Here is a 25,297-nt window from a genome sequence, read left to right as displayed (position 1 = left end):
AATGGACACAATGTTAAGGGATAAAAACAAGAGTTAACAGTACTATGTAAAAGGCCTCAGAGAGTCTTTAAGAAGTTTTAGTCTCTTTTTGGACTTTCACACACCTAATTCTACAATTTTTGCTTTTCACAAAAGATTCTTTGTCTATTTGCTCAGCAATTGGAAAACAAAACAAAACAAACAAAAGCATTGCTTGAATCTCTTTCTAGAACTGTTTAAAATACTTGGGATGCTACGACAAGTAAAGCACCAGTTCCTTTGTTTAAGAATATCTCAAACTGCTTCTGTGATCACAAGACAAATACAACTCTTTCTCACATCCATTTCAAAACCATTGATTCAGCAACCTAGAGGCTAGCTGAAGATAGAATTAGTTCTTGTTAGGTAAGAGGAAAGAAAGGGAGGGGAGGCAGGAGAAAAATGGATGAGAAAGAATGGATGGAGCATCAGGAAATAGAGAGTTGTAATGGGCCAGAACTCTGGAGAAAGGTTTAACTCAGTGGAATTGACAAGACAATGGTTATCTAGTTAGCATGGTGATTAATAATTCTCTAGTTCAGTATGATTGATTTAATCTTACAACAAATAATGGTTTCCTAGTGATATGATGATTGGTTTATAGAATATATAAAGTGGGAACAAACTCGGCTAGAGAGTGAAAACTTGACCACCATCCTGGTGGCTCTCCTGCCTCCTGCATTCCTCCACTCAAACCAAGAATCATTCCGGAGGACCTCCAGAAAGCTAGCCCATACTAAAGAGACAGAATGTGAAGAAGATAATAAAGACTTTGGACTTTATCCCTGACTATTCTGTGTGGTGATTATTCTGCTGAGACTAAGGATGGTCCCGAGACTTCTAGAAAGCTAACCAGAACATTACAGAAAGTAAAATAAGGGAAAGAAGAGAAGAAAAGAGGAGAAGAGGAGAGGAAAAAAGAATATTCTGGGAGCATGACAGCTGTCTTTGAAGTGTTGCCCTGTGGAAGAGGGATTAGCTTTGTTTCTCTTAGAGCAGGGCATAGAAATTGTAGAAAAGGATATTTCAGGGGGGTGGAGCCAAGATGGCAGAGAAAACACACACGACTTTCTAAGCTTTTCTCATACCCTCACGACCAATTATTAAATTCAGCTTAAAAAATAGCACTTGACTGGTAAAATTCATGAAGATTAAAAGTATAACAATTTACCAGCCAAATATAATCTGGAAGATCACCAGAAAAGGTTTGTCCTGAGCAGTGGGAACAGATCAGCACAGGCAGGGATAGAACTAGAAATTAGCATATTGAGGAGACCCAGCGGGGGTGGACTTTGTGGTTAGAAAATTTATAGATACAACTCTGCCATAGGCTGACTGCTCTTGCTTGCAAAGCAGTAGAGACAGCAGAGAAATTAAAGCCAGAAGTAGAGGATATTCTAAAAAACACCAGAACCTAACAAGATCTGGCTATACCCACCCAAAACTGGAAGTGACTCAGCACAGACCATAGCACAGCTGTACAGCAGCATTCTGCAACATGGGCTGGGGCAGTCACAAATCTGCACAGCAGGGGGGCTCAGCGTGGAGCAGCCGCTAATCTGCACACTGGGGGTCTCAGCCTGGGGCAATAGAACTTCTGCAATGTGATTGTGCTTCCCTGGGCAGAGCCACTTCTGGTCTGTGCAAGGCTATTCCCTGATCAACTGCTAATGCCCACAGCCCCACAGTGGGGTTTGGATTGGGGTAGTGACACTTTCACTGCTCAGCCTCTATTGCCAGTTATTAATGTCCTTCTTACTTGTAATTATAACACTCCTGTACCTCGCCGCTCTTTGCAGCCCGTTTACAGGATAGCTACTGTCCATACCCTGCTCTGCAGAGGAAGCTGGTAACCTCCTTGCCCTGAATACAGGCCCTACAGACTTTATAAAAAAAAGATTAAAAAAATCAAAAGGATGATCGATAGCTTCTATACAGAAAGACAGCAGGTTCTCAATTCCAAGGAGACTAATAGCAAATAGTCTGCAGACAATAACCCAAAAAGGGATGTAACCTGGTCCCCATCACACAAATCTCTGCTAGAAGAGATATTAAAAATCTTAAAAGAGAGCTAGAAAGCTTAAAAAGAGAGAAAAAGTTTAAAAGAGAGAAGAAAAATGGAGAAAGGAAAAAGAAGCTATGCAAGAGAGTAATAACTTCCTGAAATGTGAATTGGAAAAGGAACTCCCAGGAATTGCAGGGAAACACAATTTGTGAATTGAAAAAGGTAAAGAATTCCAAGGAAAGTAGGATTTGTAAACTGGAAATGATAAAGAACTCCCAAGAAAGTAGGATTTGTGAATTGGAAAAAGAAAATAACTCACTAAAAAAAATTAGTGAAATGGAAAAAAAATTCCGTAGAGCAAAACAACTCATTTAAAAACTCAATTGGACATATACAAAAAGAAGTAAAAAAAAGCTAATGAAGAAAATAACTCATTGAAAATCAAAACTGAACAAATAGAAATGAATGATTCATTAAGACACCCAGAATCAGTCAAGCAAAACAAAAAAAAAAATGAAAAATTAGGAAAAATTTTAATATCTACCTGGAAAAAAAAGAGACCTGGAAAATAGATCTAGGAGAGATAATCTGAGGATTATTGGACTTCCCAAAAATTATGATGAAAAAAAGAGCTTAGAAACTATTTTAAAGGAAATCATCAAAGAGAACTGCCCAGATATAATAGAATCAGAAGGTAAAATAAGCATTTCAAGAATTCATTGAACACCTTCTGAAAAAGACCCTAAAATAAAAACTTCAAGCAATATTGTAGCCAAATTTCAGAACTACCAGACCAAGGAAAAAATATTACATGTAGCCAGAAAAAAACAATTCAAATATTGAGGTGTGACAATAAGGATCACTCAAGATCTGGCTGCCTCCACATTAAAGGATTGAAGGGCCTGGAATCTGATAATCCGAAAGGCAAAAGAACTTGAAATGCAGCCAAGAATAAACTACCCAGCTAAACTGAGCATTTTCTTCCATGGTTTAAGATGGACATTTAATGAAACAGATGGATTTTATTTGTTTCTAAGGAAAAAAACAAGATCTAAACAAAAAATTTGATCTCCAACCATAGGACTCAAGAGAAGAAAAAGGTAAAAGGAACTCTCGAGAACTGTATTTCTGTTGTGGATATAAATAAAGACCACAGGTATAATTTGATTTTACTGATATAACATAAAAAAGGGAAGTAGAAATGGAAAGGGGATAGTGTCAAAAAAAAGGGAAAAAAGGAGATAAAAGAGGGAAACTACATCCCATGATAAGGCAAAGGAAACCTATTATATCTGAGGGAACGTAGAAAGGGAGAGGAGTATTATGTGAATCTTACTCTCATCAGAGTTGGCTCAAAGAGAAAATAATTGGCATATCTGCTTTACAGAGAAACTTCTCTCACCTCATTAAAAAGGGGGAGAGAAAAAGAGAAAAGGAAAAGAGTAAAAAGAAAGGTATAAGAAAGGAGAAAGGATTCAAAGGGGGCAGGAGGGATTCTAAAAAGGGAGAGCTGTGTGACACAAGTGGGGCCCATAAATTTAATACAAGGGAAGGGGGTAAAGGGGCAAGAAAAAGAAAAGCATTATGATGGGGACCATAATCTCTTGCATTATGATGGGGAAATACAGAATTAGTAATTTTAACCATAAATATGAATAGGATGAATTCTCCCATAAAGCAGAGGCAGATAGTAGACTGGATCAAAAGTCAAAACTCTACAATATATTGTGTACAGGAAACACATTTAAAGCAGGGAGATACATACAGAGTAAAGGTAAAAGGCTGGAGCAGAATCTATTATGCTTCAAGTGAAGTAAAAAAAAAAAAAAAAGCAGGGGTAGCCATCCTTATCTCAGATCAAGCAAAAGCAAAAAACTGATCTAATTAAAAGAGATAGGAAAGGGCACTATATATTGCTAAAGGGTCCCATAGATAATGAAGCAATATCAGTACTAAATATATACCAACTGGTATAGCATCTAACTTCCTAAAGGAGAACTTAAGAGAGTTGAAAGAAGAAATAGACAGCAAAACAATAATAGTGGGAGATCTCAATCTTGCATTCTCAGAATTAGATAAATCAAACCACAAAACAAATAAGAAAGAAATTAAAGGGGTAAATAGAATATTAGAAAAATTAGATATGATTGATCTTTGGAGAATACTGAATGGTGACAGAAAGAAGTATACTTTCTTCTCAGCAGTTCATGGAACCTATACAAAAATTGAACATATATTAGGAAATAAAGATCTCAAAATTAAATGCAGGAGGGGAGAAATAGTAAATGCTTACTTTTCAGATCACAATGCAATAAAAACTACATTCAACAAAAAATTAGGGGTAAATAGACCAAAAAGTAATTGGAAACTAAATAATCTCATCTTAAAGAATGATTGGGTAAAACAGAAAATTGTAGACACAATTAATAATTTCACTCAAGATAATGACAACGATGAGGCCAAAATTTGTGGGATGCAGCCAAAGCAGTAATAAGGGGAAATTTTATATCTTTAGAGGCTTACTTGAATAAAATAAAGAAAGAGACAATCAATGAATTGGGCTTGCAACTTAAAAAGTTAGAAAAAGACCAAATTAACCCCCCCCCCAATCAAATACTAAACTTGAAATTCTAAAATCAAAAGAAGAAATGAATACTATTGAAAGTAAAAAAAAAAAACTGTTGAATTAATAAATAAAACTAAGAGTTGGTTTTATGAAAAAACCAATAAAATAGATAAACCTTTGGTAAATCTGATTAGAAAAAGGAAAGAGGAAAATCAAAACGTTAGTCTTAAAAATGAAAAGGGAGAATTTTCCACCAAATGAAGAGGAAATTAGAGGAATAACAAGGAGTTACTTTGCCAACTTTATGCCAATAAATTTGATAATCTCAGTGAAATGGATGACTACCTCCAAAAAATAGGCTTCTTAGATTAACAGAGCAGGGAGTAAATTGTTTAAATAGGTCCATCTCGGAAAAAGAAATAGAACAAGCTACTTATCAACTCCCTAAGAAAAAATCCCCAGGATCAGATGGATTTGCATGTGAATTCTACCAAACATTTAAATAATGCTTAGCCCCAATGCTATATAAACCATTTGAAAAAATACGGAATGAAGGAGTCCTACCAAATTCCTTCTATGACACAGACATGGTACTGATACCTAAACCAGGTAGGTTGAAAACAGAGAAAGAAAATTATAGACCAATCTCCCTAATGAATATTGATGCTAAAATCTTAAAACAAGATATTAGCAAAAAGACTACAGAAAATCCTCCCCAGGATAATACACCATGATCAAGTAGGATTTATAGCAGGAATGCAGGGCTGGTTCAATATTAGGAAAACTGTCAATATAATTGGCCATATTAATAACCAAACTAGCAAAAACCATATGATCATCTCAATAGATGTAGAAAAAGCATTTGATAAAATACAACATCCATTCCTATTAAAAACACTTGAGAGTATAGCAATAAATGGACTTTTCCTTAAAATTATCAGTACCATCTATTTAAAAACATCAGTAACCATCATATGTAATGGGGAAAACTGGAATCATTCCGAATAAGATCAGGAGTGAAACAAGGATGCCAACTATCACCATTACTATTCAATATTATATTAGAAATGCTAGCTTTGGCATTAAGAGTTGAGAAAGATTAAAGGAATTAGAGTAGGTAATGAGGAAACCAAATTATCACTCTTTGCTGATGATATGATAGTATACTTAGAGAATCCTAGAGCTTCTATTAGTATTAGAAATAATCCACACCTTTAACAAAGTTGCAGGATACAAAATAAACCCACATAAGTCATCAGCATTCTTATATATCACTAACAAAATCGAACAGTTAGAGTTACAAAGAGAAATCCATTTAAAGTAATTACCGATAGTATAAAATATTTAGGAATCTATCTTCCAAGGGAAAATCAGAAACTATATGAGCAAAACTACAAAACACTTTCCACACAAATTAAGTCAGATCTAATCAATTAGAAAAATATTAAATGCTCTTGGATAGAGCAAGCAAATATCATAAAGATGACAATACTACCTAAACTAAAGCGCTATACCAATCAGACTCCCCAAAAAGTATTTTAATGACCTAGAAAAAATAACAACAAAGTTCATATGGAAAAACAAAAGGTCAAGAATTTCAAGGGACTTAATGAAAAAAATCAAATGAAGGTGGCCTGGCTGTACCAGATCTAAAATTATATTATAAAGCAGAGGTTACCAAAACCATTTGGTATTGGCCAAGAAATAGACGAGTTGGTCAGTGGAATAGGTTAAGTTCAAAGGACAAAACTGTCAATAACTTTAATAATCTAGTGAAGACCCCAGCTTTGGGGATAAAAACTCAGTGTTTAACAAAAATTGCTGGGAAAATTGTAAATTAGTATGGCAGAAACTAGGTGTTGACCCACACTTTTTTTTTTCTAATTTTCTTTTTTATTTATTTAGTTAGTTTTTGGCTGAGGCAATTGGGGTTAAGTGCCCAGGGTCACACAGCTAGGAAGTGTTAAATGTCTGAGATCAGATTTGAACTCAGGTCCTCCTGACTTCAGGATTTGTGCTCTATTCACTGTGCCACCTAGTGTCCTAATTTTCTTATTTATTTGTTTTTTTTTTTAATTATAACTTTTTTATTGACAGAACCCATGCTTTGGTAATTTTTTTTTTTTTTACAACATTATCCCTTGTACTCACGTCTGTTCTGACTTTTCCCCTCCCTCACTCCATCCACTCCCCTAGATGGCAAGCAGTCCTATACATGTTAAATATGTCACAGTATATCCTAGGTACAATATATGTGTGCAGAACAGAACAGTTCTCTTGTTAGACAGGAAGAATTGGATTCAGAAGGTAAAAATAATCTGGGAAAAAAAACGAAAATGCAAACAGTTTACATTTATTTCCCAGTGTTCTTTCTTTGGGTGTAGCTGCTTCTGTCCATCATTGATCAATTGAAATTGAGTTAGATTTTCTCTTTGTATTGACCCACACAACACCATACACCAAAATTAGGTCAGAATGGGTTCATGGTTTTGGCATAAAGAGTGAGATTATAAATAAATTAGAAGAACATAGGATAGTTTCCCTCTTAGACCTGTGGAAGAGGAAGATTTATGACTAAAGAAAGACTAGAGATCATTATTGATCACAAAATAGAAAATTTTCTTTTATCAAATTGAAAGGTTTTTGTTCAAACAAAACTAATGCAGACAAGATTAGAAGGGAAGCAACAAATTGGGAAAACATTTTTACAGTCAAAGGTTCTGATAAAGGCCTCATTTCCAAAATATATAGAGAATTGACTCAAATTTATAAGAAATCAAGCCATTCTCCAGTTGATAAATGGTCAAAGGATATGAACAGACAATTCTCAGATGAAGAAATTGAAACTATTTCTAGTCATATGAAAAGATGCTCCATGTCATTATTAATCAGAGAAAAGCAAATTAAGACAAATCTGGGATACCATTACACACCTGTCAGATTGGCTAGAATGACAGGGAAAGATTATGCGGAATATTGAAGGGGATGTGGGAAAAAAGAGACACTGATACATTGTTGGTGGAATTGTGAACACATCCAACCATTCCAGAGAGCAATTTCCGAACTATACTCATATCAAATTGTGCATACCCTTTGATCCAGCAGTGTTTCTACTGGGCTTATACCCCAACGAGATACTAAAGAAGGGAAAGGGACCTGTATGTGCCAAAATGTTTGTGGCAGCCCTGTTTATAGTGGCTAGAAGCTGGAAAATGAATGAATGCCCATCAATTGGAGAATGGTTGAGTAAATTGTGGTATATGAATGTTATGGAACATTATTGTTCTGTAAGAAACGACCAGCAGGGTGAATACAGAGAGGATTGGCGAGACTTACATGAACTGATGCTGAGTGAAATGAGCAGAACCAGGAGATCATTATATACCTGAACAACGATACTGTATGAGGATGTATTCTGATGGAAGTGGATTTCTTTGACAAAGACAAGATCTAACTTAGTTTCAATTGATCAAGGATGGACAGAAGCAGCTACACCCAAAGAAAGAACACTAGGAAATGAATGTAAACTGTTTGCATTTTTGTTTTTCTTCCCGGTTTATTTATACCTTCTAAATCCAGTTGTCCCTGAGCAACAAGAGAACTGTTTGGTTCTGCACACATATATTGTATCCAAGATCTACTGTAACCTATTTAACATGTATAGGACTGCTTGCCAACTGGGGGAGGGGGTGGAGGGAGGGAGGGGAAAAATCAGAACAGAAGTGAGTGCAAGGAATAATGTTGTAAAAAATTACCCTGGCATGGGTTCTGGCAATAAAAAGTTATTAAAAAAAGTAAAATTAAATAAAAAAAATAGAATTGAACAAATGGAAGTGAATGAATCAATGAAACTTTAAGAACCAGTCAAACAAAATCAAAAAAAAAAAAAAAGGAAAAAAATAGAAGAAACTGTAAAATATCTCACTGAAAAAAACTACTGATCAGAAAAATAGATCCAGGAGAGACAATCTAGGAATTATTGGATTCCCTGAAAATCATGATGAAAAGAAGAGCCTAGACATCATCTTTCAGGAAATCATCAAGGAAAAGTGCCCTGATGTCCTAGAATCAGAGGATAAAATAGCCATTGAAAGAATTCACCAATTACCTCCTGAAAGAAATGCCAAAATGAAAACTGCAAGAAATATCATAGTTAAATTTCAGAATTATCAGAAGAAGAAAAAATATTGCAAGCAGCCTGATGGAAACAATTCAAATATTGAGGAGCCACAATCAGGATTACCTAGGACCTAGCAGCTTCCACTTTAAAGAATTGAAAGGCATGGAATCTGATATCCTGAAAGGCAATGAAGTTTGGATTGTAGCCAAGAATCAACTATCCAACAAAAATGAGCATTATCTTTCAGGGGGAAAGATGGACATTCAATGAAACTAGTGAATTTTATTTAGTTCTGAAGACAAGACCAGAGCTGAACAGAATATTTGATTTTCAAATAAAGAACTCAAGAGAAGCATAAAATCATAAAAAGGAAAGAAAAAATATCTGGTTTTTTTAAAGTTAAAAAGTTTACATCCCTATATGGGAAGAGGATATGTTTATTTTTGAGAACTGTCCTTCTGCTTTAGGTATACTTAGAGGGTACAGGTATAATTTGATTTTATTATGATGATATAAATAAGAAAACTAGAGGTGTAAAGGGGATTGTACTGGAAACAGATGGAAAAGAAGGTAAAGTGGGCTAAATTACATTTCATAAAGAGGAATCCCCTATTATAACTGAGGGAAAGAAAGGAGAGGAATAAACATTTTCTGAATCTTATTCTCTTCAGATTTGGCTCAAAGAGAGAATATCACACATAGTTAGCTTCACAGAGAAACTTGTCTCACCCTATAGGGAAGTAGGAGGGGAAAGGGGAACGTAAAAGGGGAGGCTAATAGAAGGGAGAACAGAACTAGAAGGGGAAAAATATATGAAAGGGGGGGGATGAAACAGAGGGAAGCCAGAATCGTATAATATATTGTTTACAAAAAAATCCATTTAAAGCAGAGGGATACATATAGAGTAAAGGTAAAAGGCTGGAGCAGAATTTATTATGCTTCAGCTGAAGCAAACTAAATCGGGGTAGTGATCCTGATCTCACATCAAGTAAGCAAAAACAAATCTAATTTAAAGGTCTAAGGAAGGAAACAGCATTTTGCTAAAGGGTATCATAGATAATAAAGTAATATCAATACTAAACATATTTGCACCAAGTGGTATAGCATGCAGAGTCCTAGAGGAGAAGTTATATGCAAGAATTAAATAGCAAAACTGTACTGGGCGGATCTTAATCTTGTTCTTTTAATACTAAATAAATCAAATAACAAAATGAGAAAGAAAGAGATTAAGAAAGAAAACAATTTTAGAAAAGTTAGGTATGATAGACTTTTGGAGAAAATTTAATAGAGACAGAAAGGACGAAGCATTTTTCTCAGCAGTACATGGAACCTACAAAAAATGACCATGTATTAGGACATGAAAACCTCAAAATCAAATGCAGAAAGGCAGAAATAGTTGTAGAGAGCCAGAACTCTGTAGAAACATACTTGAAGCAAGTTATTTTACTCAGAGAAATGGATAATACAATGGTTATCCAGTTTTCCATGTACTTAGTACATAATATAATTCTACAAGATTCACACCTACAATGATGTAATTATAATAGAGTATATAAGAGCCAAAAAGGACTAGAAGTGAGACATTCTTTCCATCTCCCACCCTCTCCTTCTTTATTGAGACCAAGGCCAGTCTAAAGGGACTCCAGAAAGCTAAGCTGGGCTCCAGGCAAGGAGACAGACTGTGAAAGAGACAATAAAGAATTTGGACTTTATCCTTGGGGATTCTTGTGGTGATTACTCAGCTGAAATGAAGGCTGGTCCAAAGACCTCCAGAAAACCAACAAGAACATTACAAATAGTAAGTGCATTTTTTAAGATCATAATGCAATAACAATTACATGCAATAAAATATCAGTGAAAATTGCACCAAAAATTAATTGGAAACTAAATAATTGAATCCCAAAGAACAAGTGGATAAAAAAAAACAAATCATAGACACATTTTATGTGTCTGAACCCCCAGTTCAGCTCGTGTCATTTACATCAAATAATCAATGCTAAATCCTTCTCCCATTTCTAGTGATGTTTTCCTGAAATTATTCTATATATAATTTGTATTAAATTTTCTCTATGCATGTTATTTCCACCCTACAGGATGTAAACTTCTTAAAGCTGAACTCTGAAGAAGATCAGGGATGCTTCAAGTTGGAGCTGAGGAGGGAGGACACTCGAGGCATAAAGGACAGGAATCTATGCAATGGAGATAGTAGATGAATTTTTATGTATAGAGAAAAGCATGTTGAGGAATTTGTCTGAAATTTTAAGAACTCAAAACTCTTTGATTTGTGCTTAGAAAAGAAAATATGAAGGCAAAAGAAAATCGCGAATCTAAGTTCCAGCTAGCCACCTGGGAAAATATTGAAGTCATATTCTTATCATATTCTTCTAAGATCGTTAATACTGTTCCTAGGATAGGGAAGTGATTCATTTTATAGATTATGTGGGAGGGGGAACTCCTCTGAAAAAGTGGTGCCGTTCACCAATATCAACTTAGAGTAAGACATCATTCTTGGAAATTAATTGGAACAGTTCCCCGTCTTCTTTCAGCAAAATGACAGGGCGTATATCTATTTCCAGTGGAGATACCCTTAAGACAAAGCTCAAGAGCTTGTAATCTCATCAAGTCAACTGGTAACTTGTAAATTGGTCATGGACTTTCCTAATGAACTCCCCTTATGATCTTCCTTTTCCCTCTTCCTCAGATAAAGTTTTGTTGAGCCAAGTGTTTTGGGGCCATAACTGCGTTCTTTCGTATCTTTAATTCTGGAGAAGACCTTAGGTACCAGAAGAAGTTTCAAGTCCCTTTCTTGATGGCCTCCTCTTATAACTTTCATTAAAAGTCTTGGCAAAATCAATTTGACAAAGATCTTGGATTTGCCCCAAATCAACAGTCTTTTGTTTGAGGAATTGATATGCCTCCAAAGGCACATGGTATTGGTGACATATGGTGACATGCAAACTGAGAAAAGATAAGCCAGGAATGGACTATCCCAGTCTTGGAAGGAGGGGAAAGTTTGAAGAATTTCTCAGTTCAAGTGTTGAAGAATTGGCCTCCTAGAGAGATAAATTTCCAAGTTTTACACTCCTCAGAGAAAGAAGACATTCTAAATGATTCTTGCATCCTACTTCAAGAACATAGCCAGGAAGTTATTCAGGAAGTGAAGGTCCAAAGTTGAGGGTAATTCTTTTTAAGTACCTCTGAAAACATGTTGGCCTTCTGGAAAGGGGGATCTAAGGTGTCCCTATCATAACAGATAGGACTATAATTTGCACTTCCCCTCACCCCCAAACATAATCACACAAATTCTCTACCCTTTATCTGCTCCACTTACAGACCATGCTTAATATAGTAAGAGAAAAGGGTATCACTCCAACATCTGCCTTTGGAGGCAGATCACAAACACAAAGATATGGCTGATTGCTAAATTTGAGCTGGGGCATATAGAAGCACAGTGGATGATTAACAGCAGGGATATTTCTTCAGCTGCAGTGTTGGGGACAATAAGAAATCAGTGGGTCCCATATGTGGGTATCATAGGCCAGTGCCTACCTGATCCTTGTAAATTCTAGTTTCAACTCTGGCCTGTAAATCTCATTTCCCACCACCAATGGAAAGATATACAAAAGAAAACAAACAAACATTACTCCTTCAAAGAGTAAGACTGGTCTCAGATGAGTGATCAAAGGATGTTGAAATCTTCCATTAGGGATGTGGGAGGGACTTGGATTAGGCAATCAATACATCACCTTCAAGTGAGATAACACATAAACATTTCTTTAATAGTTCCCCACTGTATATAAAGTAATCCAACCAGAGGTTTGAAAATATATCCTAACTTAATCTATACTATAGAAACTAAAATAAATCCCCAAATAAAATAATCTCAGATAAATCTCAAAAATGTGTGGAAATCCTCAAAAGCATTTTGAATAAAAGCAGTCTCATTATCTCTACCAAGTCAGAGTTGTCAGGGGGCCCTGAAGTTTCATAAATTGAGTTTAATCCTGGGAAGGTAGACAGCTAACCCTGGGCAAATCATCCAATGTCTCTATACCTCAGTATCCTCATCTATAAAGAGAAACCTTTAATTAGTTTTCCTTATGGTCCCTTTCTGCAGTTCTATAGCTCATTAATTCCCTTACTCCCATCTTGTATTTGTTGGAGACCCAGCTCCAATAGTGAACACTGTCAGTGTGAGAGCATTCATTATCTCAGCATTCATCAATAGTTACATTGTCAGTGTGAGAGCATTCATATCTCAGGAACTGAGGTGCTATTGATTATTTTGATTGTCTATACTTAGACAAGTGATCAGGAAAATCTCCATAATACAGGTTTCACTTAAAATGCTTTGAGGAACCAATTGTTAAACATTTACCAGCACAACTTGGGTCCACATTCCAGAAGGCATCAAGTTTTAGGAAATACTAAACAAGTACTCCCCTTCACCTTGAACCTGTACTTCCTGAATAACTTATTGACTATAGCCTCCAAGTTGGATTCTTTGCAAGGATCATGTAGGACAGTGAATTATTTCTCTGAGGAGTGCAAAGCTTGGAAATCTCTCTCTCAGGGATTGTGTGATGTACTGATAATATGGCTTATAAAGAAAATCATGCAGATGTGTCTGAGATGTCTCTATATCTACATCTACATCTACTGGTGTAGACCCTGAATTAAGTAACATTAGTCATTCATCTAAACTTCCTTTTAGACTTTTAGATTCAGCACAGAAAGATATGATATAGTCAATATTTTGTCTGCCCTAAGTGATTCCCAGGGCATATTTTATTATATATTACCCTATTAAAAAGTTATAACTAAGGAAGGACTGAGTCATATGACTTCAACTGCTTCTCTGATGTGAAGTAAACTATTTTGTGTGGGCTGGCTGTTACTTCAGAGTCAGGAAGTCTCTGAGGACTGGGCTATGACTGATGTGTCTTGAATACATTTTCACTACTATATGCATTACATGATTCAGTTGTGATGGTAGATGTGCTGAGTAGTTGCCTTTCTTGTATAAGATATCCATCCACTGAAGTCTTTTTAACTTACTGGCTTTTAGCCAATAGCTGAATTTAAAGAATAAGACCCATTGATCTTGGTCAATATAATGATTTTGTTCTTTTGTTTTTTGAGGGAAATGGGAAGTGTTGCGAAATTCATAAGCTTGTGGTTAGTGAATAGTAACAAAAAGGATTGTTTCACTTATTCCAGGTAATGCTTTCAAGCCATAAAGGCAGACTTGATTGTGAATAGTGTTGGCAATCTCCATCCTCACCTAGGGATTATCAGTTATTTTCAGCTAATACCACTTGGGTAAGTAAAATGCACTTGAAAAGTTTTTATTATGTCCCTACTTCTTATGGAATAGGATGGCTCATAAACTCCTGCAAAGATGTCTCTTTTAAAACTGAATTGCATCTCTGATCAGGACATTTGAAGCAGTTTTGCCTCATCAAGCGCCCTTTTTGGGGTCTGGAATTGAGCCACTTTGTCTTTGTCTATTAAGAAGCTCAATCAACTCCTTGAGGGCACAAGAACATTTCCAGTTTTCAGAACAGTTTGTTCTCTCCTTAACAGTACAGGATCCAATAAGAGTACTGGGGGTACTTCACTGCAAAACAGTCCAGGATGCCTTCCTAAGAAGCCAATGCAGATTTGCCCAGAATGTCCTGTGGGACATAACTGAATAGCTTCTGGCATGTGAAACATACCCTGGCTAACTCAAAAGGCATCACAAGATTCTTCATGGGCTGATACTAAGGGTCAAATTCCATTTTTTCTACTCATCTTCAATCAATCATTTAACATCATGTCTTATTTGCCTTCTACTGTGCTTAGCACAATGCCTGGCACAGAGTAGGCACTTAATAAATGATTATTGACTCAGTGATTGACTACTATCTGCAAAACACTGTGGTAGTTCTACAGATACAAAGACAAAAGAACCTTTGAGCTTGAGGAATTTACAATCTAACTGGAGCAAACGACATATACATCAAATATTGTTGTTCAATTGTTTCAGTTATGTCAGAATCTTTGTGAACACATTTAGGTTTTTCTTGGCAAAGATACTGAAGTGGTTTGCTATTTCTTTCTTTAGCTCCTTGTACAGATGAGTAACTGAGGCAAACATGGTTAAGTAACTTGCTCAGGGTCACACAGCTGAGTGTAGATTTGAACTCAGATCTTCCTGACTCCAGTTTCAGAGCACTATCTACTGTATCATCTAGTACAGCTAACATTCTTTAATTTATGTAATTTATATGGGGACAGAATTATCTTCCCTTTTTAAGGTACAAGAGTAGCTCAGATTGTGGTGTTCTTAAAAACAGCTCTCTGTTCTTAAAAAAAAAATCTATATTTAGAACTGATATAAAGAAAAACCCAAAAAACTAAAAACCACTTGGCATCTTAACTTTTGAAAAGATATGCTTCTGACTATTGAAAAATGATGTCCATGGTATTAATTTGATTTTACTATAATGCTTTTGATCAGGAAAGCTCTGCTGCCTCCTTTTTTGTTGAAAATATCCAACAGATCAAGATGAACCATATGTAGCCCTTGTATTGGGCCAGGCCATCCTTGCTCAGGCACAGTGTTGGAAAGAGAAAGCAGTTTCTCATGGAGTAGGGAGAATGCAAAGAACACCAACCTCTTTCCACTCTGGAATGTTTGTAGTGTATGGATGCCTAGCTGGGTGATCTTCACTATCACTTCAAAATTAGGAAAGGCACTAATAAGAACACTTTTCTTTCTGGTGATTCTGAGGCACATAATCCCAAATATTATATATATTGATGAAATCTCAGTGAATCACCTATCTCCTTTAAAGTTATACAATGATATTTTCTTGAAACTTTTCCTGTTGTCAAGGTCAAACTTCCTATTAAGATGGTTAGAATCTACTAGGGTCTTTGTGACACTGAATTTGGGGGCCATCCACAACAAGATTAGTAAAAAGACATATCTCTTCTCGGCTGAGTGATGCATGTAGACATGACAAGAAGAGGACAGTAATATAGCCCTCTAAGATTTCCTAGTTCATGGGTCCAAGTCATTTCATTTAATTCAATCACTATTTGGAGAAAAAAATTGCAAATTATTTCTCATCTGATTTTTGCTTGCAAGATTCTGGACACAATTACTAGTTTGTCAGCCTCTTATTCATTTATAATTGAGAATAATTTATTTCTATAGAGACTTTGGGAAAAACCAGTCCTTGGAATTTGATCTTATAATAAAGGCCTAAAACAAGTGTCCCTGGAAGACCTTATCTATTTTGTGCCAGTGCCTGAACTTTGAAGATATAGATGAAGGCTGAGCAAAGTCCTTGGTACATTCTTGGGATGGTCTTCTCTATGCCTAACATCAGATGTGAAAAAAAAAAATATTGTTTTTTTTTAACCTAGAACATTTCAAGTTTGCCCAGTTAGGTTTTGAAAGTAATCAATTGGAATACCAGTCATGTGATTAAAATCTTTAGCTTGGCATTGGAAGACCTCTGGACAAAGTCTATAATTTCCAAAAAAGGTATAATTTTTCACAAGTTTTGGCTCCTCTTGCAATTATCTCAAATGAAGTCTCCTTTAATCTTCCCCAAGATTTTGCACTTGTTTAGACACTGAAAGTTCAATCTACAGAAGATCATAATCAGCTGATAATATTGTTCAAGAAAGGAACTAGGACCCTTTTCACCATACAACAAAAAAATAGGTTTATTCAGAGTTAGCATTCACTACATGGTCAAGAAAACTATGATAAATAGTCAAACCAAGGGGTCATCAGAATCTTGGGTCAGGCTACCAGCCTAGGGTTGAAAATATGGAAATCAGAATGGAGTGGGGAGGGGGGGAAGAGCAATGAGAAATGTATCAAACAGAATGTGGGGTAGAGAGATAAGAAGTTAAGAATCAAGCTAGGGCATTCATGAATATAGGAACCCAGAAGAGAAAGGGGGAAAATCAGAAGTTTAGATGGTCAAGAGAGAAAAGTCATGAATTCAGAAGCTGGGGAGATGAGATTCAGTTTTCATTGGAGATCAGAAAGGAGAGTTGTTTGGAATACTTATTATCCCCTTGTTTTAAACTCACAAATTAAAACAGTCAAGGACCCAATAGGTAGATTATTAATCAAGATAGGAGTAGTTGAAGAAAACACCTAGTGACATCTTTTTCTGTCTAATCTCCAAAGGGTAACTTTTGTGTTGTAATCCTTTTGCTACCATTGACTTTATGCCAAAGACCTGATAGGTACTCTCTCATATGTTATTGACTCCATGTTTTGGCCTATAAGCAAAAATCTAATTCTTCAGCTATTCCCTTAGCATAAAATACTATTTAGGGATTAGATCTGGGATTTTGTTGGCAAAGGAAACTTCCAGAGTAGGAAATCCCTTCTACTGATGCTGATCAACACCCTCTCTCTACTTAGAGCTTTTAAAGAATTTCTTAGATTATTGAGAAGATAAATGCTTTGCACAGAGTTACATAGTCATTATATATCAGAGACACAACTTGAAATAATGTATTCCTGGTTCCAAGGTTTGCTTTCTATTTATTATATCACATTGTCTCTCTATTCAATACTCCTTATGTTTAATATAGAGTTCTCATTTTCCATGACTTCCAACATGCTAACAAAGTCACAGTTTCTTATTTCTTAGAGTTCTCAGTAGCATTAAATCCCAATAATTGGAAGGAGAAAGTCCATTTAGCAAAACTGATCAATTAATTTACAAACCTTTATTAAGCATATCTATATATAAGGCACTATTGTTTGCCACTGAAGATACAAAGATATTAAAAAATCAGTCCTTGTCCCAAAGAAACTCACATTTTAGGAGGTGATAACACATGCATATTAAAGTATATACAATGGCCAGAAACTGGAAACTGAATAAATGCCCATCAATTGGAGAATGGCTGAATAAATTGTGGTATATGAATATTATGGAATATTATTGTTCGGTAAGAAATCCATCAATTGGAGAATGGCTGAATAAATTGTGGTATATGAATATTATGGAATATTATTGTTCGGTAAGAAATGACCAACAGGATGATTTCAGAAAGGCCTGGAGAGACATATATAAAGTGATGCTGAGTGAAATGAGCAGGACCAGGAGATCATTGTATATACTTCAACAACGATACTATATGATGATCAGTTTTGATGGACGTGGTCATCTTCAGCAACAAGATGAACCAAATCAGTTCCAATGGAGCAGTAATGAATTGAATCAACTACACCAAGTGCAAGAACTCTGGGAGAAGACTAAGAACCACTATATAGAATTCTCAATCCCTATATCTTTGTCTGCCTGGATTTTTGATTTCCTTCACAGGCTAATTGTAGACTATTTCAGAGTCCAATTATTTTTGTACAGCAAAATAACGGTTTGGACATGTATGCTTATTTTGTATTTAATTTATACTTTAACATATTTAACATGTATTGGTCATCATGCCATCTAGGGGAGGGGTTGGGGGGGAAGGAGGGGAAAAATTGCAAGAAAAGGTTTGGTAATTGTCAAAGCTATAAAATTACCCATGCATATAACTTGTAAATAAAAAGCTATTAAAATAAAGAAAGAAAGAAAGAAAGAAAGAAAATAAAGTATATACAAAATAAATGATATAAATATATGGTGATAGGGGCATGGTGGTGATGATAAAGGAGACACTGAAAACTAGAAAAATCAGGAAAACCAGGTAAGAGGTGGTGGTTAAGTTGAGCTTTATAGAAAACTAGAAATTATAAGCATCTGAGATGCCTAAAAATAATAAGTTTAAAAGCAAGGAGATGAGAGATGGGATATTATGTGAAGGAAGAAACAGGAAGGCTGGTTTGAGTACACTATAGGGTATGTTAACAGCCAGGATAATTCTTTCCCAAAAAGTCCTTGGCATTGTCAAATGGTTCAACATCAGAAATAGATAGGATTTTATCAATGAAAATGATGTTAGAGAAATACATTACCATCTGCTTTGTTGCTATGTCCAAAGGATGACATGTTTTTTTTTTTCTGACTTTAGTCTGAAACTTTCCATATGTGTGGTCTCCTTTATTAGCATGTGAGTTCCTTGCCTCTTAGTATCCCCAGTAGTTAGCACAATGTTTTGCACATGGTGAGCATTTAGAAATGTTTTTTCATTTGTTCATTCATTCAATAAGACTGAAAAACAAAAAAGTTCTCTCCATCATATTACAATGAAATGAGAATATATGAAATAGAAACTTGGCTCATATTTGGTTAACCAAGTCAAAGAAGAAACCATCAGCAAATAATTCTGACTTCTTTCCTACTGACAAATCTTATCTAAACTCCCACAGTGTGGATTTTTTCAGGGGGATCATTTATTTTGATTGACTTCCCAAAGGGACCCTAATAATAGCATAATTTCTAAATTATCACATTGGTTCCTGTTTGGCACTTTGGCACTCAGTCCTCAGAGAAATCTGTAACTGTCTTTTTTAGGATAAACATGACCCTGAGAAACCTGGTAAAAACTGTATAATGCCGTCAATAAAGCCTGCTTGGTCACTGAGTCAACATGACCCCAAACAACTAACTGGTTTGACTAAGTCTGTGCCAATGCTCAGAGATTTATTTGGAAACAAATGAGAAGGGGAAAAAAAAAAACAGGCACATGGATTCTGTTGAACAGTGAGCATTTTTGTTTTTGTTTTTAACAAGCCCAATTGATTGCTTTAGAAATAACCGGTTATTTGAGTGACTGCAGCCATTGATAATAACCTTCTCATGGGACCTCATAAAACTTTTTTTTTGCTCATTTTGTTATAGTGGATAGAGTTGTGGATTTCAAAGTAAAAAAGACCCTGCCCTTCAGTGGAGAAAAGTGTTAAATTTGGACCATGAGACTTCAGTTTGAATCTCAGCTCTACCTTTTACTGCTTCAATGATATTGGTTAAGTCATTTAAATTCTAGATTTTTCCTCATCTGTTAAATGAGGAACTCAGAATAGGTGATCTCTAAATTCCTTTCTGGTTCAAGATTCATGATCCTTTGACTCTGGTTCATATACTGCCTCTGATACTTGCTAACTGTGTGGTCATAGGTAAGTCAATTGGTGCTTAAGTTTCTTCATCTGTAAAATGGAAATAGTAATAATATTACTATTTATGAAGATTAAATGATAAAGCAATTTGCTGTATTTAAAAATTTTAGGGACTGGATCTGTAATTTCATTGGTGTATGGTTAGGTAACTATAAATAACAAGTTATTATTATTGATATGACAATCATTATTACATCTTACAGTCATTGTTTATGTTTATATTTTGTTCCCAATTAAATTCCAATCTCTATCAGGTAAGAGACCATTTTTTAGTCATTTTTATTTAGTCATTTTTATATCTCAGCACCTAAAATATCGCTCTGCACAAGATGGCAATTAATAAATGTTTGCATAATGGATCCATGAATGAACAATCATTTCTTGTACTTACCTTTCATTTTTTCTTTGTGTATGTAGACATTGCTTCATGATTAATTGACAAAATTTTGAGTGAACTGGCCAGACATTTTGGCAGCATAAAAATGCAATCTAGGCACAAAGGAGTCCAGAGAATTCTCTCATGATTTTTAAAGGCCATTTCCACAAGGATTAATCAATCAATCAAAAAGTTTTTATTGAGTATACTCTGAACACCTAATCCTGTTAGAGATTGTGAGGAATAGAAAGGAAATAAAAGAAATTGTCCTTGTCTTCTTGGAATACAGATCAGATGGGCAGCTTTGATTCACCTACCAAAACAATTAGAATTTAACAAAAGACATTGTGAAACTGTATGTGTGTTATAAGCTATGAGTGCTAGAGGTATTCACCCAAGAGATTGAAATAATCAGTACTGAATTTTATCAGGAGACCTGGATTCCAATTTTGGTTATGCCACCAGTCTGCCATATCTCTCTTTAAAAAAATGGTATTTTATTTTTCCAAATAGATGAAAAAATAGCTTTCCACATTCATCTTTTCAAAATCTTGTGTTCCAAATTTTTCTCCCTCTTTTCCTTTCCCCTCCCAAAGATAGCAACCAATCTGATATAGGTTAAATATGTGCAATTCTTCTAAAACATTTACTTATTCATCATCCTGTGCAATAAAAATCAAATTAAAAGGTAAACAAGCAAGAAACAAACAAACAACAGCATAATAAATGTGAAAATCCTATGCTTTGATTCACATTAACTTTCTATGCAGTTGTCATTTTCCATCCAAAGTTTATAAGAATTGCCTTGAATCATCCCATTGCTAAAAAAAAAAAAAAGTCAAATCCATCAGGGTGAATCATCACATAACCTTGTTACTGTGTACAATGTTCTCCTGGTTCTGCTCACTTCACTCAGCATCAGTTCATGTAAATCTTTCCAGACTTTTCTGAAATCAGCCTGCTCATCATGTTTTACAGAACAACAATATTCCATTACATTCATATATCCTAATTTCTTCAGTCATTCCCTAATTGATGGGCATCCATTCAATTTCCAGTTCCTTTCCACTACAAAAAGCTGACAAGTTTTCTTGAACTGGATAGCTTTCAAGGTCTTCTGACTCCAACCCTATAATGCCCACTACTCTACCTCAGTCTATAAGTTCATGAAATCTGGAGCTATAAGTTACTTTTAGAGACTTAATTTCTAATTCAACTTTCACATTTTATAGAAGAGGTAACTAAGGGGCAGGAAAGGAAAACAACTTCTTCAAAATTAATCAGGTAGAAAGTAGCAGAGTCAGGATTTGAATTCAAGTCCTGTGATTAAATTTTTTTTCCATTATGCTTACTATAATTCTAGTCTTGTAACTATCAAATAGGCTTACTAAGACAATGCTTACAAAGATGAAGCCAATGTCCTAGAAGAAGTTTGTGGGAGTTTTTACTTCTCAGGTCCCCTGGTCATCATCAAAGTACCACTAAAACACAATTGAAAATTGTGAAGTGTAAGCAATATCCTATCCTTGCCTCTTTGGTAATTGGGTGTGAGGCTTCCAGGCAAGGGCAATAAACCTTTCTCACTGCCCTGGCCACATATGTCCTTTACTTGACAAAATGTATATCTAAGCAAAATAACTGCAGCAATATAAAAGACTTTTAAAGTGGGGCATGAAATTGATCATTAATTTCATTCAGGAAGTAATTAATCAAAGAAAGATGCTTTATGACATAGCTTCCCCATTTTCAGAATGATTCATAAAAGTTATATTGAGTAACTGAAATTCTACCTATTTTAATTTTTATTGGGAGAGACAGAACATATTTTAATAATTATGACCAGATGCTAAATACATTGAGAAGTGCTTTTTTCCCTTTCCTTTCCTTTCCTTTTTCTTTTTCTTCTCTTGCATCAACTAATAAATATCAGTGATCAGACTGAAGGGGAAAGGGAGAAAGCTGGCACATCATGAGTGAACTGCAAATCGAAATGTTAATGCTAGTTCCAATTCCAGTCTCAGTGACCAGTAGAAAATTCTCAGTCACAAAGTCACCGGCAGGAAGACTACACCCTGCATTTGTTGATTCTACTCAACAAAATAGCCTAATTTTTTTGTTTTCATTTTTCTAAACATTTTGAAATTAAAACTATATGCTATTTATGGGATATTTAGATTGGATAAGAGAAGGGAGAAAAACTTTGTGGAGTTATTTTTTTTCCCTTCAGTCACTTTGCTCTAAGGTGACTAATTTACTGTCTTTTAAGCTCCCAATTCTCCATTGATCACTACAACTCTATTGTTCCTCCATCACTAGCTCTATGGGTGTTCATTCAAAAAAGATTTCCAGACTGGTATATTTCTCCTACTGATGTTGTGGACTACATTCAGCTCATTCATGATTCATTGTATGAACAATCATTTATTAAACCAGCTGTGTACAAAACACCATTTAGAGATTTTTTTTTAAATCAGGATAACATGGTTTTCCCCTCATGATTGCTATAGTTTGTCAAGGGTGGGGCATCAAATGTATATAAACAAGTAATACCACATAGTGACTCTCAAATAATTGCACAATTATTTTTTAGGGTATTGTGGTGGTATGATTACCCTTCATCTGAAGGCTCATCTGAAGTCAGAAAGATGTAGATTTGAGTTTTTAGTTCTGATAAACTGACTGTATGGGTATGAGCAAATCACTTAATTTAGAAGGAGTTTCCAGAGGATTAATTCCCCTACCCACATAAAATCATAGGTTCTGCTTTCAAAAAAAGAAAAGGTAAGAATATAAGCAAGAGAGAAGTACAAGTGTAGTAGAAACTGGGAAAGGTCATTCTAAGACTGGAAATTCAGAAAAGGAAATGAGTCTAATATTGGAGGTTAAAATAGAATTTCAAAATAAGTTTTTATTTACAAAAATAAAAATAATATAAGTAATGCAAATAGCATTATCACAATTTTATGGAATTTGCCTCATAGCTAATAAGTAGAAAATACAAGTTATGGACCTCTAAGTGCAGAGAGCTCTTTTCATCACACCACACTATAAGAACTGGGAATAGTAGGAGAGAACAGGAGAAAAAAATATTTTTAGTTTTCATTTTTGCTAATCAAATCCACATAGTTCTCTGTTCCTGCCAATGAAATGGAGTCAGATTAAGTCTCCAGAGCCACCAATTGGGCCTATCCTTACAGTTGACTGACCAAATTATACAGTAGGATGATCTGCTTTTAAAAATAGAATTCTTGAATAATTTGGGGGAAAGAAATGCCTAGCAGTAGGGAAGGACAAGTGATTCCAGGCAGGATGAGGAGGGGGTAAAGAAAGACTAGAAAAAAGGTAAGGAATAAAATTCCCAATCCCTCTATTTTTGTCCGCCTGCATTTTTGATTTCCTTCTCAGGTTAATTGTACACTATTTCAAAGCCCGATTCTTTTTGTACTGCAAAATAATTGTATGGACATGTATACATATATTGTATTTAACTTATACTTTAATATATTTAACATGTATTTGCCAATCTGTCATCTTGGGGAGGGGGAGAAAATTTGGAACAAAAGGTTTTGCAATTATCAATGCTGAAAAATGACCCATGCATATATCTTGTAAATAAAAAGCTATAATAAAAAAGAAAAAAAAGGTAAGGAAAGAGAGAGGAAAGAAAATGCAGAGAAGAATTGAAGCTCTGGCCCTGCTTGAACAAAAGTTTCAGAGAAAGCCAGCCTACCCCTTTCTAATTATAAAAAAGCAGGTCTCCAGCTGAGAGGGCCCCTTCCTAGCCTCCTTTTGTGGGTTGCTGGGGCCATTCACATGCCTATGTCTGGAAAAGTCTCTTAGGGTCTTGATTTTCACCTTGGCCCTGATGGGAGCAATGCACTGAATCAATAGCATTTTATAGCCCCAGCAAGAATTCCTATTCTGTACACATGTTATGTTGCTAAGTGACACTTGGAAACGAGTATCCCATGTTGCTGCTGAGTCCCTGGGCCAGAAGTATTTTGTTTGCCACATTCCAGATGTCAATGTAGATGGATGTCATGCTGGAAGGATGTGCATTTGAACTGGAAGAGAATGAATGATTGGCAATGTCATAGGCAGTTTTTTTAAATGTCAAAACTTAGATGTGTTAGAAAGCCTTTTCTACTGGCAACCCCTCGACAGAGTCTTTCTCAGAGTCTTCCAGTTTTTCTCATTAAAATGAATCATGTGGCTTATAAAATGCACACTCAGAAGCTAGCTTGAGATGTGAATCTGGATGTTGAGCAAACAGAGTAACTCTAACTTCTGAGGGGGTTTTAAAAGACCCCTTATTTTATGTAAACTGTGGCCTCCATCTTAATTGAGAAGTGCATAATGTCCTTTTAATGGCTTAATCTGTTCATTTTTGAGAGTCTTAAACTGGGGGGTGGGGGAGAATTGTGGTATGGGCCAATTGCAGAATTGACTGTAGAAGTATAGAGTTCTTTTTTGTTATGAAGATTGTTTAAAGAAACTGTTTCTACATCTGTAAACTGAAGGAATTGGACAAGGTGTCCCTTAAGGTTCCCTTCAGATGTATTGGGGATGCTTATCTTAAGAAGAGAAGAATTAGTAAAATAGGATAGACAGTATCATGGGAAGAAGGGAATGGAGTTATTTTGCTAAGTCTCCTAAAGCAGTGATTTAAACTGGAGTAGTGAATAGAAAGCTTGGAGCTAGAAAGACCTAGATTTAAGTTCTATTTCTGACACATGTGTCAGATAACTTAACCTCTCAATGTTCTAGTCAACTGTAAGAAATGTTTTTGATCTGCTTTGGGAGAAGAAGTTCCAGACTGGAAGCTTTACCCTATGCCAATGAAATTTAGATTCAATCCCTATCTGGATCACTGTGCTTTGACTTAAATGATTTCTGAGGTTCCTTCCAACTCAGACTCTATGATTCTGGGAATTAAACTTTATCCTTGATAAATTGTGGAAATAATCAAGAAATTTTCAGAGAAAGAAATCAAAATTATCACTAATATTATGGGAAAATGTTCTAAATCACTAATAATTAGAAAAATTAACATTTAAAATATTCTTAGGTACCATTCTGTACCCATCACAATGACTAAGATGAAAGAAAAAGTGACAAATGTT

The sequence above is a fragment of the Sarcophilus harrisii genome, chromosome 2 (genome assembly GCF_902635505.1).
Source record: "Sarcophilus harrisii chromosome 2, mSarHar1.11, whole genome shotgun sequence".
NCBI classification, from domain to species: domain Eukaryota; kingdom Metazoa; phylum Chordata; class Mammalia; order Dasyuromorphia; family Dasyuridae; genus Sarcophilus; species Sarcophilus harrisii.
This window is presented reverse-complemented; position numbering follows the sequence as displayed.